At 44.8% G+C, this 15,248-nt stretch overlaps 1 protein-coding gene across 2 annotated transcripts in view; it reads left to right on the forward strand.

The window, feature by feature from the left end:
- The first annotated feature begins 11,496 nt into the window (after window positions 1-11,496).
- The window catches only part of PIK3CB (phosphatidylinositol-4,5-bisphosphate 3-kinase catalytic subunit beta), a 111,057-nt gene continuing 107,305 nt past the window's right edge, over window positions 11,497-15,248 (forward strand). For both annotated transcript variants that reach the window (XM_033001622.2, XM_042799203.1), the window contains exon 1: window positions 11,497-11,602. The gene's annotated coding sequence lies outside the window, so the exon portion shown is untranslated. The remainder of the gene's footprint in view (window positions 11,603-15,248) is intronic.

Consider the following 15,248-nt stretch of genomic DNA (forward strand, 5'->3'; position numbering starts at 1 on the left):
CATCTCTGCATTTTGTTAGTGACCTGTATGCTTCATTCCTATGCCCTGTTACAGTTGGCATTGTTCAAGTCACCTTTTCTAGGGTACAAAGTTTTCCAGTTTAAGCATGGTTCACAGATTTGTTAAACATTACATGGTTAATCTGTTGGTTTTTGGTTTTTGTTTTTGGGTTGCTTTTTTTTTTGAAAAAACATGGCTTCCAGCCATTGCTGGACCATTTCTGAATGTCTTTTCTGCTGTTTTGGATAAAAATCTGAGTTAAATTTTGCCATTCTCCCTCATCATTTCCCTGTTTCATTTCTCATCATTCTAATAGTCCTGTTATGAGGACAAGAAACAGAAACATGGATGTTTAACACTTAACAATGTCTTATTGTCTCATTGCTTTTGGAAAAGGGAATGGAAGAGGAAAAACCTCCCATACAGCTATAAACAAAACAGAAGGAAGTGAGTTCACTATCTACGGGAAAGCACAGCTCTCCTGTGAAGGAGATTTTTATTTCAGTTGAGGGGAAATACACCACTGCTCTGGTGCTGAGCAGTTCTTTTCAGCAGGCTGCAATGCTGAAAAACTTGTCAGGAAACTCCAAATGTGCCCTGTGTACCTTAGGAGCATTTCTGATGAGGATGGTGATGAAAATGGCTCATAGTCTACCACTGTGAAGTCAATGGCAAATTCGTATTTAGTTCAGTGTTGCATACTTGGACTTGCTAGGGAGAAAGAAATACCATATCCTGCCTTTTCCAGAGGTGTCATTTCTACTGTCCATTTGAACCCAACCTCTTCTAGTCCACAGTACCTCCCTAGTTGTTGCTTTCCAACTCTTGGCCTCTTTCCAGTCCCCTACCTTGTCCATGTCTTGAGTATTCCTTTACATTATCCTTATCCCTGACCTGCCTCTGGGCATTATAATGACCTAGAAACCCAGTTGGGTCAAGGGATAAGCATCCTCAAGACAGTGGAGATCAGGGTTGTCATCATTATATATAGTAAAAAAGTGGAAGTTAGAACTTCTGAGGTGGTTAAAGGGATGGATAGTATAAAAAAATCCCAGATGTTTCAATAAAAGAGAAGAGGAGGCAGAATTAAACGAACCAACCAGATAAAAGTTGCTGCTAGAGTCTGAAGCATCATTGGAGAACTGGGGATGAAATGGTTAAAAAGCCCCCCCAAAAGTCTACAAACTTAGTGATCTTTGTGAGAATAACAAATAAACAGCAAACAGCTAAATGAAGTACAGCATTATGGTCACTACTGCATAACGCAGAAAATGAGTCAGATGCTCAGTTTAGAGCCTCAAGTGAGTAACAGAAGTGGGTGTAACATCATCACAGCATGAACTTGCTTGGAGATACCCGCAATATCTGTTTCAGCATGACCAGAGAAAGAGGTTGTAACAGATTATTTAATGCCTTGAGTTTGATGAAGCACAAATGTAATTGAGCATCCTAATTTTATTCCCTTCCTCCAGAAGATGGCAAAAGTTAGCTGGACTTAACGCAGACAGATGGAGAAAAATGTTTCAGGACTGTTTGTGCTATACTCCAATTTCAGCTCACCACTGGTTTACTGCTCCAGATGGAAGGGTTGATCCCAAACCCACTGAGACAAGCATTTTTTTGGAGCAAGCAGCCACCGCACCTCCAGCGTGGCAGCCCTGCAGTGCGCCGGGCGAGATGCCGCGCTCCGGGCAGCAGAAGGGGCTGCTCGGCTGCAGCACGCGTGTGCTCTCGGAGCCATGAAAGCCCCAGCTTAGGTCACACATTTCCCTTTGTCGGGAGGGAAATTGTCAGTGGCATCTCCACAGAGATCACAGCCAGAAATGCAGCTGTGAGAAGTTTAAATTTTGTACACAGAATATGACAGACATGAATTGCAGTATTTGTTAGAGTTCATAGTATTACAGACCGTCTGCTGAAGAAAACTCCCTTGCGACTCACTTCTTGGGTACCAAAGAGGTTAGTTCCCACTGCTATAGCATATATTTTGGCTAGGACAGAGTGGAGAACTTGCATTTACAGAAGAACCTTGACTAAAAAAAGGAAAGATTATATAACAAGTATATAGAAAGAAACATCAGATTAAGTACAGATTTGGCAACAAAGAATTTTTTTCCAGCTCAGCAAGGGACTCTAGTAAAAGGAAAGAAATATTATTAATAAAATCAGAAGAGACACAAAATAAGGTTTTCTTTCTCATACAGTTAGTTTATTTTGTTCCTATATTTAGCTGCTCTGGCAGTTTATAATTTCAACATTAGGAAAATGTGAGAGTATTTGAGTAAAATGATATGCTGAAGTCAAGAGGCTTCCTGCCAGCAGAGAAGGAGAACTGAGGACTGCTTGTTTAAAGGATGCTCCTGAGGTGGCTCAGCTTAACCTGGTGCTTATCCCATGGTGAAGTTCTAGTTTGATTCCAAACAAATTTGTCCTCAAAATTTTTTCAGCCTGAGGGTTTTGACAGCTGCTGTAGCTGACCAATCAATGCTCGGAGCAGATTTGTGCCCAAGCCCTAGGTAGGGAAGGGAGCAATGGATCAATTTGGAGGATGTCTGACACCCTTGCAAAAGCCAACATATCAGCAAGCCATGGTAACAGCACAAGAGCCCGTGACAGCTATTCCCCTTCTTAAATGTCCTCTAAGAGGAGGTAGGCTACATCCCTAACTGTTAGAAAGCTCCAACTATCTTTTTAGAAACCTTGGGGCAGGGCAGGACCAGGGGTGGTGCAAGGACATGTGAGCTCCCACCTGAGCTGCCTTTACATTGAGTTTTGGGTTTGGACAAGATGCTGCCATTTAAACAGACATTTTCTCCTTTGGGCAGCACTCAACATATCTGTCACATTGCTTAAGACCCACGGTGAAGTAGTGGTTGTATCTTCTGTTATGAGAAAATGTTCATGTCACAGCTGACTCCTTTAAGGTCATATCCTTATTATTTGAGCCAGTTGGGAAATTATTACAAAGCGATTCTCTGGCCCTCCACTCCCTGAGTAAATGCAAATTTATCAGAACAAAAACTTGTTTTTCTTTTATTTTGAAGGCTCTTAGTATGTCAAAATATTCTATTTCCAGCAGGAGGAAAAAATCTTGTTATCTCAAAATTTTTGGCTGAGTCGGGTTTTCTGGGTAGTACAAATGTGCAGAAGGAATATTGCCAAGTGGCTGTTTTTAGCAGCATGAGAAACAATGCCAACCGTGGGGACCGACCCTGCATTGCTTGCATTTGAATGACTCAGCAACACTAATTATCAAGAACTGATTCCGATCAGGTTGGCAGAGCCTTGCAAGTGCTGCTGAGTTAGTTCAGTCCCACTGGCTGCGTCATCGATGGTTTCCCTAGCTGTGCAGCAGAGGAAGCAGTGAGACAATAGCTAGAGCGGTAGGAAGCTTTCTAGCCTCACCCCTGCTTCCTCCTGGCAGCAAGGGTATTACCTGCTTGTCCGCTCCTCTCTGCTGCCTTCACCTTCCTATAATCCCTCTGCTCTGGCAGCTCTGGTTTGAATAGAGGGAGTCACGTTCAAAGTCTTGCAGAAATGAGACTGTTCTCAAGATACGTATTTACCAGCACAGTGTTGCAAGGTCTGAGGAAGCTGTTGCAGTGTTAGTGTCTCTTCTGCTGCCAGATGAAAGGAGGAGAGTATTCAGATCTAATAAATCAACAGATATTAAAGCAATTTCTGCCTTCTCTGTTATATTGCACATCAACAGGAACGTGGTAAGGTGCTTTTTTGTACCATTTAGCGTCTGACATTTCTGCATATCTTGCAAGTGTGCATTAGGAGAGTGGAATGTTGCTATATTTGTACTTGCAGATTTGGAATGAGAATAAAATCTGGAAAGTAGCAATGTGTGCATGGAATGTTTTCCAGAGGGGCTGAGGCTGAGGAAATCCAGCACAGTGAAGCTTGATCTGTCTTGAAACTTCAGGCTGCAAATGCAGGGAGACAGAGTGTGTATTGGTTTTGAAATGGAACCGAAAACTTTTGAGACTTGAAGCTGCTGCTCCAAACCCTGCTTAATTGTGGGATCACAGATATCATAGTAAAATACTGAAATAATGGGCAAGATTTTTGCAGTTACTTTCAAAATACGTTTTTTCTCCATCTTGTCTCCTAGGATATCAGCGATGGCCTTCTACTTAGTCACCTCAGAAGGGAGCCATCGCCATTGCAAGTGCTATTTTTAGGGAAGCCAGACTTTTAATGCCGAGACCTGGTGGTGCCATGATATGGCACTGTCTCACTGCAGCCATGGCACTGTGCATCAGCACAATCTCTCCCCATGCTTCTATCAAACTTTTTCTGTTAGATCCCTTCTTGCCTATTAGTGAGGCCTCTGGAATCACTACAAGCCTGCAGTCAGCAGAGCTACTCTCTCATTGTGTCAGGGCCCTGAGGGCATTAGGCCCTAATTAGCCTGAACAGCCTCACCCCAGACCTCCACCCACAGCCCTGCCCGTGGCCCAGGAGCCTTTTTCAGCTCATCCTGGAGCCTTCAGTCTGGACCTGAGCTACGTGACAGGAGTGCTGGTCTCCAGCCATGGGCACACCTGTGTCTGGCTATGAACTTTGTTGATCTGGACCCCAACCCGCAGACTGACATCGCAGCCTGGCCTCAGACCTGCCCTGTAGGCCTGAAGGGGACAGGCATGTTGCTGGAGTGGTGAGGAACCAGCAGCCTTGGCTGCATTTTGGCGTGGAAGACGGGCCTTGGGAGATGGGCCTAGTGTTTAACTCCCCCCATCTTTGTGAAGAGAGAATGAGCTCTGTCTGGAGGTGAGGAAACTCTTCTGCACAAGGTGCAGAAACTCCTTCCTGGTGGATTTGTGCAGGGAGGGTCAGTCTATCCTAGAATGTGGAAATTAATTGTAGAGGCGAAAATGGTAGAATTCCTGTCTGTCTTCCCCTGTTTTCCAGTACTTCTTCTTAATTAGCTTGTTTGAATGTTGCCTTTCCTTCCTAGTTCCCCTTCTCTGCTTCTGCCTGGACTCTGCTTTGCCTTTTTTTTAAGAGCAACATCAGTTTTCAGATATTCTCTGCTGCTTCTTCAGTCACCTGTGCTTTGCTGGTAATGTCCTTTGTTTCCAGCAGAGGCTGCTAAGGCTGCCGTTACAGTTAATAGGGTTCCAAGGAGGTGCAGGGCTTTCCTTCCAGAAGGCCCTTAGGCTTTTTCCCTTTGAAAGGAGAGGCTGAACTAAGCACCTTAGACAAGCCTGCAGCTCCCCGGGGGTTTTCCGCTGCTATTCAGCCACTTCTCAGGCTACCTTGCCCCACAGACAAGCTACAGGAGGATGTGTCCCTTCCCTCCTGAAGTCCAGTCCCATCCTTCACCCTCTCCTCCCCCTGAGCTGCAGAGACAAACTGGGGCAGTGCTGCAGAGGGACTGCAGCCAGCCTGGCCTCCCCACCTGGAGTGTCAGCTTAAAGGCAGTTGAAAGGAGATTGGGCCAGGAGAGGCTATATCAGGTGTAGGTGAAAACATAGACACAGAGGGAAAGGCTTTGGATGTCGCTGGAGCCTGGATACTGTAAGAAAATATAATATCTCTCTTTTTTTAAGGCACAAATGGGTAGATACACCTTGCTTTATGGTAACAGAAACTTGTTTTATATCCCAGACATGAGGAATTCCTCTCTGGGTAGACCTGGAGATCTCACACTGAGCACTGGTTTGCAACTTGAATATTAAGAAAAGGGCCAGTCAGTGGGAGAGCAGAGCCCTGGGCTGTTACCGACTGCCCGTCGGAGAGTGGCTGCCCAGCTGCTGCATCCTGCAGTGCCTCTGCGTTTGGACCTTTTGAGTGTTGCAGGTGTTCCTTGGGAGGCACAGAGGCAGGGGCCTGGGGCAGCGGGACCTCGCCATAGAATGAAAAGTCTTGTCTTTACCTCTGCTGGAGTCAGCTGCATGGCAGCTTTCGTCCCGGGGTGTTGGGCTGTTGGACCCAGCGCAATGCCCCGACCCTCTCGGGAGTTACTTCACCATCTCTGTGTTGCTGTTAGTACAGGAGGATCTTCCACGGTCATCGTCTCCATGCTAGTGAATGTTTGCCTAAGGCTTCTCTCAAAAATTATTCTGCTTCCAGGTTAAGCATCTGCCTTGGGCTGAGTGTGCTTTCTGTGATGCTCCACTGTTGTTTTGCCGTTTAGGCTGGTTTGGAGTATTTTATTTCGCTAGCTAAGCGATCCCGCATTAAGATTTCTGTGTGTTGGCTGAGCAGAGGCATAAAAAGCTCCATATCCTCAGTTATCCAGACTGTTCCCTGATCTGCTTGTGGAACAGTGACTCTGTGTCGAGAGACCTCGGGGACATTCCCGCTGAAACCGGCGGGTACCGATCCCGTCCGCCAGGTGGCGCCATGGGGCGCGGCGCGGCCTCTCCGGGGGCGCGGGGCGGGGCCGGGGGCGGGGCCAACAGGGACCCCCGCGCCGCGCTCCGTGACCCGCACCCATCCCTTCCCCCCACCCCCGCCCCACGGCGGGAGCCAGGTGGAATGATGGCTTTGCTGATATCCCCGGTAAAAAAATAACATAAATATATTTACATTCATGATTTTAGACTTAACCTCTAAAGTGCATGTGTAAAGTGCCTGGTATAGAGGGGCCCCGACTGCTTGGAGCTGCCAGACAATAACAATACTCTGAATCTTAACATTTCATGAGGTCAGCAGGTGTAAGAAAATCTCTATAATAGGCAAGTGTTGAGTTGTTCTGTGTTACTGTATCACACTTTGTGCATACACACTAGTCAGTCTCAGGTGAAGTCCTGAGGGTGTTGCTGCCAACTCCAATGGAGCTGAAATTTCAACTACGTCTTTTGTTGAAGAGAAATCAAGTGTTATGATACAGCCCTAGAGAATCACTGCCTCTGAGGTATGTCATGCTGTATTTGCCTATTGCTGAGGTCCTTAGGCCTTATGGCATGTTCTCCAAGGGCATTTAAAAGGGTCATTTACAAATATCTAATTGAACGTTTACTACCCTTGCCCCAGGTGAAAGCGGGGCTGGCTTATAAATACACGTCAATCCTTTTTGGATACAGAGGAGTCTCATCTCAATTTAAATCTTGTGGGAATGAGTTCCATAGGTTAATTATGTGCTTTATGGAAAGCGATTTTATAATTTAAAATGTCACCTTTCAAACTGTATTGAAGCTGTCTTGTTCTTGTATTATTAAAAGGGGGTAACCAGTCAGCCCAGAGCTGACAGCAGGGACTCAAACAATATGCGTTAATGTCAAAACATGTTAAGCATAAACAGGACTTGGGTTACTCTCCACTCCCCTGAATGACCAGGCTCTCTCTAGACTCACCTTAAATTTCTGTGTGAAAAAGTATTCCCTTTCCTCACCTTCAAGTTTTCCACCTTTTCAATTTCCTTACATATCCCTGTGTTCAAACATCAAGACAAGAAAGAGCCAAACTTCTACATCCTGTATTGATCCTATTAATTCCAGCATGTGCTTCTATCAAGTCTTCTCTTACTCACTTCTCTGGCCTGAAAAGTCCTGGCCTTTTAATCTTTGTTTGAATTTTTCTAGGCCCTGTGTTATCAGCATCTTTGTGAAGATGAAGTAGCCACAGCTCGAGGGCTGGTATTTTACCCTGAAACAGGCAGGGCTGTAATCTCCCTTCCTTCCTGGTACCACTTAGTACTGCTCATTATTTTTTTCCAAAAGCTGAAAGAGTAGCTGTACAATTTCACATAATTACAGCTGTATAGTGCTCTCATATCTCAGGTTCCTGCAGAGGTATTTTATTTTGTCACTGTCCCGTACCTCAAGCATCCAGACACCCTGTTGCCTTCTTTGACCATAGCTGTGCATTCCCATGAATCTGTTTGGAGTAATACCCAGGTATTAGCACCATTAACTGTGAGAAGCAACATCTGAAAACAACCATGCTTTATTGCTTTACTGAAGTACAATTATCTCTTAAAGTGCCCAGACTGGGCTACCCTTTATTTTATCCCCTGTAATTGAAATTTGGCTTGAAGTGTTTCTGACTACAGCCAGTAAATACAGACAAAACCCAGTCCCTCAACAGTAACTCATTCGCCCATTGTCCAACAATGTCTCCAATGATTTATTTGATGAATGTTGCTTGGCCATGTACGAGATGGGGTGAGCAGTGAAAATGATACTCGTTAGGACAGATAGGAGCACTGATGAAAAAGCAGGTTCAGCTACTGCTGAATGATTTGGAGAGTGCATTGGAGATGACTGTACATTGGAGATTGAAATGTATGTTTCTCAAAGGAATAGGAAGGGACATCAAAACATGTGCATTTTTAAATAAGCTGACATCCAGATTTTGTTACCCTTATTTAAGGTTATCCCAACGGGCCAACTCTCAGACTTTATTGAAGTTTGCTTATGTAATGACTGGGTTTTCTTCCTCTTTGGATTTTGTCCAGAGAAAGTAGAGAGCAGCTATGAGTGAGCTTCCAATCGTGCTCTGACTAGAGGGTATGGCCAGCGCATACTAAAATAAGATAGCATTACTCATTATAAGAAGTGGCAAAATCTAGCCTGTAGATAGCACCACTATTTTTCCACTTATACAGAATATTGGTCAAATGCCAATAGAAAAAGCTGCCAACTAAAACGTTCTAAGAAAGGAAACACTGTTTGAAGCCTGGCAATAAATGTTTTCCTTCCCCTGAAGTATGTGCTGAACATATATAAAGAAGACTCAGAAAAAGTGTCTAGTGAGGTTTAACATTTTGTAATCATATGGATGGATTTGTTAACATTTTTCACACTTTGTTCTTTAATATATGAGCATTGTAACTAATATTATTCTGTTAAAAACAGTAATTAAACACTGAAAACAAGAGATAATGTAATGCAGTTGGATAAATCCATTATAAAGGCAATAGTATGATGTTAAAATGCCAACACCATGAATTCTTTGTTGGTTTAAAATTCCTTTGCTGTTCTGCCACTTTCTTTGTTTCTTTATGCTACTGTTTTTTCTTGTAACTGAAAACATCAGATGACCACTAGCAATGAATATGCAGCGGTGCTGCCTCCCAGGATGTGTAGCTGCAGCCTCTAAGCCCAGTGTTAGGGCAGCAATGAGGATCCACGTGGCTGATTGTTTTGCAGACATAATGGTGGCGTATTTATGTATTTCTAAACTTGTTTTTCAGGATCTGTGGCTGCCTGCGTAGCATGAAGCTCGCTGCTTAGCAGAAATAAAGCACTTGTCAGGCAGAAGCAATGCGTCAGTGCAAAATGGAATTCGCAAGACTAAAGTTTACACGAGGCAACAACAAAATCTACTGTGCCATTCTGTTAGGCAACAAAGGTAATTTGTTATGCAACATAATGAGGACTTGTGTGTGATAGACGGCAGTGGCTCTCGGTTGCAGAGTGTTGACATCAACGAGCACATGCAGCACACAGATATAAGAGAATTGCTATACATAGCAGAGAATTCAAAAGCTTTGTTGTTAGTACAGGGGGTTTTTCCAACTTAAAAATCACAGAATAAACAAACACACTGAGACCGGTCCTGCAGTCCTTTATGGTCTGGGTAGGATCTTCATTGTTTCTTTTTGGGTTGGTCTGTGTCTTAGACTTGACCGCCCGCCAGCCTAGGGGCCACAAAGTCAGGGCTGACAAGTATCATGCATTTCATGTGGCTCTGACACATTTGGCAGGTCTCCTGCCAGCCCACAGAATGACAAGGGAAGGGCTCGTGTAGGGGGAGAAGATGATACACTCACCATGCTGTTTACCGCTGCTCAGAGTCCATGATGTCTAATCCCACATGCTCCACTGCTGCTGTTGGCATACACACTCCTAAAAGCCTTCCTGTGGGGAGGCAATGGCCATTCACTTATTTTGCAGATAAACTGCCAGCAAGTGGGCTGCTTACAGAGCTGGGAGTAGCAATGTACCTTATAAAGCAGTGAGGTTCATCTGTTTTGCCGTATCACCTTTCAAAACAAATCTACCTGCTGGTGTGATTGGGCCTCTTGTTTATGATGACTTAGGCTTCTCTCTGCCTGGAGAGCTGGGGCTAGACCCAAAGATCCTGTTTGCTGACATTCCAGTGCTGTCTCACAAATGCTTGTCTAACTTGCTGGCGGGTATGTGTTCTCCTGGCCCACACCAAATGTTTCCCTTGTCATTAAGCTAGAAGAGAAAGCCAGCAAGCAGCCTCTTCCTGAGAGCTCCAAGGGAGAGTTTGGGCTCGAGCTTCACTAATAAATTAATGCAGGAGAAATAAGGAATCAACACTGTGCCACATGGTGTGTAGAGTAGAGGACTAAGCTGAAGTTGTGTTGGTAACCTTTGTGCTGGCAGTCTGTGGGGTTGGTTCTGTTTCTTGAGCGTGCGTGTTAACATTGTCCCTTATACACGGTATTCTGGAATAATCATAATCAAGCAGGTTCATTCCATGACTGCTGTGTTAATCTGGAGTTAATGTTTGCTTTTTGCCTCAAACCACAGTCAAGCCTGGCTGGCCAGACCACGTTAGGGGAAGCTGCTCCTCTAGAAAAGTCAGACCCTCATTCCCTTGTGCACTGTGCTTTAAGCAACACTGTCACTGTCAGGATGTTGGAGTTCTGACTGTGTCAGTGACTCAGCAAAGGCCTGATCTGTTTACTCCTACTCAAACAGGAGCCCAGCTACTTAGCACAGGTATGACAGCAGTTTTGTTAAGCCTAAATGACTGAGTTAGCCCCTACCTTGGTCAAGCTACTTTACCTCTCGGTGACAGGTTACATGGGAGTATCGTCACTATGATCTTACTCTCCGGTGCTTGAAGATTTAACCAAACAGACTGAAATAGCTAAAGAAAAGCTGTGAAACAAAAGCTGCTTTAGTGATTTATGGTGCAATGTTGGGCATGACACACAGGCCAAGATATTCAAACTAATATGGGACTGAGAAAAATTTTACTTTTGGTGCCAAACGGGTACTTGTACTCCATTTCCAGAATGCCAGGCACCTGCTGTTCAACAGTGGTTTCCTCACAGTACAAGGCAAATGGGGTTGTCTGGCCCTGTTTTTCTTGTGGTTTTTTTTTTTTTTTTTTTTCACAGCCTCTTGAACAATAGGGATCTAGCCCTGATGGGGATATTTTAGGAGCCACCATGACAGAAATACTTCATGATGATGATACTAGGTTTTTTTTAATTTAAGAAATGTTAATTTAATTACCAACCAAAGTAATTAAGTTAAATCTAACCAAATGAATATTGCATCATAAGAAGCAGTAAGATTCCATACTGTGAGGATAAGAAGCAAACAAACCAACCCTACCTTTCATGCGGAAGATGCTATCTGCCATTTGCATAGATATTGTATAGGTAATTAAAGCCATCCTTAATGTGCAATGCTGTTATTACAGCCCTTGCTATTTTGTAGCAGTTGGTAGACCTTATAATGAACACGTATAAAAATATCCCAGGGACTCTAGAAAGCATTACAGTGACCTTGCAGACAATGACTGTCTTAAAGTAAACCCAAGCATCCTTGCTTTTTCACAGGGAAACATCTTGTTAGCATCTGTCAGCACAAATGCCGTTTTGCATCAAGAAAACACTGGTCATGGAACAGTCTGGGCGCTGCACACAGGAAGCTCACAGGTGAGTAAGCCAGCTGGCTCTTTCTGCGGTGCAAGTGCAGTGTGTTTTCCAATTCACAGTGCTGCTTGGCTGAGCTTCGGGTCATGGAGAGGTGAGCTGCCGCGCTAGGCAGCCCCGTGTGAGCTGCCCTCCCAGAGGTACCGCGCTCGGCTGCGCGGCGGTCGGCGATCCCGTGTCCGGCGGGCTGGAGGGTTGTCCTTCCGCTTGAATGCTGCTACTTGCAAATGGTCTGCTGCTTCGTTCCTCTGCAGCCCCACTTTCAGGACCGTTTCAAGGTCAAGGCTGTTAAGGGTGCTGTGAGTGCAATGCTGACTCTCAGACTGCGAGGTCCGTGGTACAGGGGTGATTATTTATGATACGCTTGTGCAGTACCTAGTGCACTGAAATGTTACTTTCCTCAGCACTTGCAACCTGCCTAGGAGCCACACAGTTCATGTGCCTTTTGTGCATCTGCCAGCCCTGCTGCCGGTCCCCCAGGGTCCCCGAGTGGGCAGCTGGGCTACCCTGGCCTTTGGGGCCCTCACCCCAGATAGTGTTCATGGGGAGCAGCTGGAGTGATTGATGCTGGGGATGAAAGCCAGCTTCTGGGGCTTCCTTCAGCCAGCCCTTCCCTTTTGCATAGGCAGCAAGTGAGCACCCACCTTCCAGCAGTGCCAGCACCCACAAATATATTTGCAACCCTTACCCATCCCTGAGGTGTCTCTGTCAGCACCTCTTTTTCCCTCATTCCTTCGTCTCCTGCCCCTGTAGCAGAGGATGCCCCACCTCTTTCTCAGCTCCTTTGCCCTGTTCTGTGGAGTTCCGTATTTCCCTTTCCAGCACCACTCAAGTCAGGCACAGCGAGATGAAGGAACAGGTCAGTAACGTTTAGCTGAATCACACATAGAACTGCACAAAACTTGCACCATTTGCATCAGCAGCTTACCAGAATATGAATGAGTACAGTTGTTCAAAAACCAAGTTAAGAAGGATTTTCACGTGTAAGAATTTGGACTGAGATTTGGCAGGGCGGCAGATGGATGTGTGGAGTTGTGTGTTTTAGGCCTCTACTTTACCATCTTCAAGGCACCGTATTAGTGTCAGGCTCATCTGGATCAAGAAGTGGAATTCAGTCCTTGGCAGGAAGCTTACCATCTGATTGCTCCCTGTGTGGATGTTTTTTGTGCAAATAGTGTTTCTGTCGTGCTTTAAAGTCAGTGTTGTGCCCAGACTGCACCTAGATAAGCCTTTTCAGAATTTAGGAAACGCGTCCATAGCAGGATTTTATTTTAATGATTAAAAGAACCAAACATTAATAGATATTCCTTTAAGCTGCTTGCAACAGGCACTGTGCCAGGTGTCAGAGACAGGATGAGTGGGACTGTCGAGGACTGACAGGTGACCAACCCGTTTTAGTTGACTAAAATGGTTGGTTTTATATTGTAATCTAAACTGAGGTTCAAAGCAGGTGTGTTAGAGGTATTTACTAAGTGCTAGGACTTGATAAGTGCTGTTAGTAAGATGAAACTTTGCGTTGTGCACTTTGAAAGTCATAACAGGTTGAGTATCTAATGAAAAATTAAAGAATGAAATTAGTGGGAACAAGAGAGTTCCCACCAGAGCAATAACCCGGTCCCTGAAAGTAGCCGGCAGCCTCTGTGGAGTCAGTTAGCATGCTCTCTTCTCACAGCTGCTTGCATCTTCTCCTGAGACTGGGGCTCGGCTTAGTTTTGGTTTTATCTGTTGTCAGCACCGGCTGATTTGAATATGGTCTGAGTAAAAGCAGTTGAAATCTCAGGATCTGCCTCTGAGAGTTTCAGCTGTGTTTTCAGAAGTGGTCATGCACATTGCTGACAGCAAACTGTTCTCCACTAGTAGTCAGTCATCTTACAGCCTACTCTTACTTTCATACTTCTTAGCTATAGAGCAAGAAACACTTAGCAATCTGCTGCGTTCATATTGTACAAAGATCACGTACTGAAAGGGAAATGTTTGGGAGTAACGTGCCAGTTTTCCCCAGCATTTCCCTACCCAGGACTTGTGCCTACCAGGAGGCACTGCAAACGGCAGTGGGCAGCTCTGCCTCGCAGCCTGCCGCCCCCTTCCCTTTGCTCGGCCTGGATCAGCTCACGGGTTACTTTTAACGCTGCCTATGGTGCTGCTCGCCGCCTGGGCACTGCTGCGGGGCTGCTGGTTTATGCTTTAAGGTTTTGGCTGCCTTCTCCTCTTGCCATGGTGAAAGCAAAATGCTGGGTGCCCCCGCTCCCCATTCACACAGTCACCCCGTGCCAGGGCAGTGAGAGCTCTCAGCAGTATTGCCAGACACTGGTCTTATCACACCCCGTGCTCTGTGTGTGTATGTGAGCAGGGTGTGTTTTTGTTTTGGGGTTTCTTGTAAAATTCCAGATGTTTATGTTAATAAAAGAAAATGTCAACCATAAAACAAATGAATGAAAACCCACCACCAAAACCCCCGTTGTAGTCCTTATATGATTCATTTAAATTCTTTACCTTATTATAATATAAAATATAATTTTTGCCCTAATAATTGCATGAGAAAAATCAGAAATGAGATGCAGCTGTAACCTAGTACTTCAGGCAGAAATTAACTGATAATTAGTATGAAAAAGTCATACTTTTAAAGTCATTTGCATGATTTTTAGATGCTAAGTATTGGCAATATAATCTCTTTAATAGCTAAATTCAAGACTATGATACTGCTTTTTCCCCCAAATAATGTTATAACAACGTGTAAATTGTCATACTGTTTAATGCTGTTAGTTGATTAGAATTGGGAAGCATAGACAAGGAAGAAATATGGAGCAACGCAAAGCCAGTTCCTTGTGGACTTTACAGAACCATCAGGGCATTCTCACTGCTTATCAGAAAATATGTAAATAGCTCTTGGCTCCCTTACTTGCTCAGATAACAAGGCAAGATCTTTTTCCGTAAGCCTTTTTCCAGGAAACTCACCCTCCTCAAGGTGTGTAATGAGAGACGACAGTAAAAAGAAAAAGCGAGGAGGATAAAAGGCAACACTAGATAATGACAAGAATACAAAGATCCTGGGAAGGGGTGAAGGAGAGGCATGGATTGTCAGGATCTGAAGAATGCTAAATATGCTGATAAGTGACAACTAGGTGAGATGAAACTGTGGTCAGGAGTTAAGTAAGTTACGCCGGGCAGACAAGCTGTCTGAAGGCTGAAGAATCCAGCTGTGGTGGTGGACATTCAAAATAAGATTTCTTCACAGCAGGGGCAAGACTGAGCAAGTCAGACTTCTCTCTGCAGTACCTCAATACTTATTTTTATCCTTTCAGGAGATGCTTAGGTGCTGCAGCTGTGTTCAGTGCTTGGGGAACAGCATTAGTTGGAGAGCATCATCTGTGCAGGGTTGGCTGATGGAGGGTAGAAGTAGTGAAGTATTAGTCTGTGGGAGGAAATTGGAAGTTTGGATTAAGGAGCTGTTTTAGGGACACTCAGTAGAGAATTAGAGCCAGCAGTGCCTTTGCTGCTGATTGTTCTCTGGGATTTTTGTGTTGACACCTTAGCTCCCTTGGTGTAGGTGGTCAGACTGGGGTGTTGGAAGGAAGTAGAGTCCTTTCAAAGCATGGTTCAACCTACAGATGCCATAAAAGCTGCTGATAAAGAGCTGTCAACAGTCAAT

The sequence above is a fragment of the Tyto alba genome, unplaced genomic scaffold, assembly GCF_018691265.1.
Source record: "Tyto alba isolate M040663 unplaced genomic scaffold, T.alba_DEE_v4.0 Super-Scaffold_10, whole genome shotgun sequence".
NCBI lineage: Eukaryota > Metazoa > Chordata > Aves > Strigiformes > Tytonidae > Tyto > Tyto alba.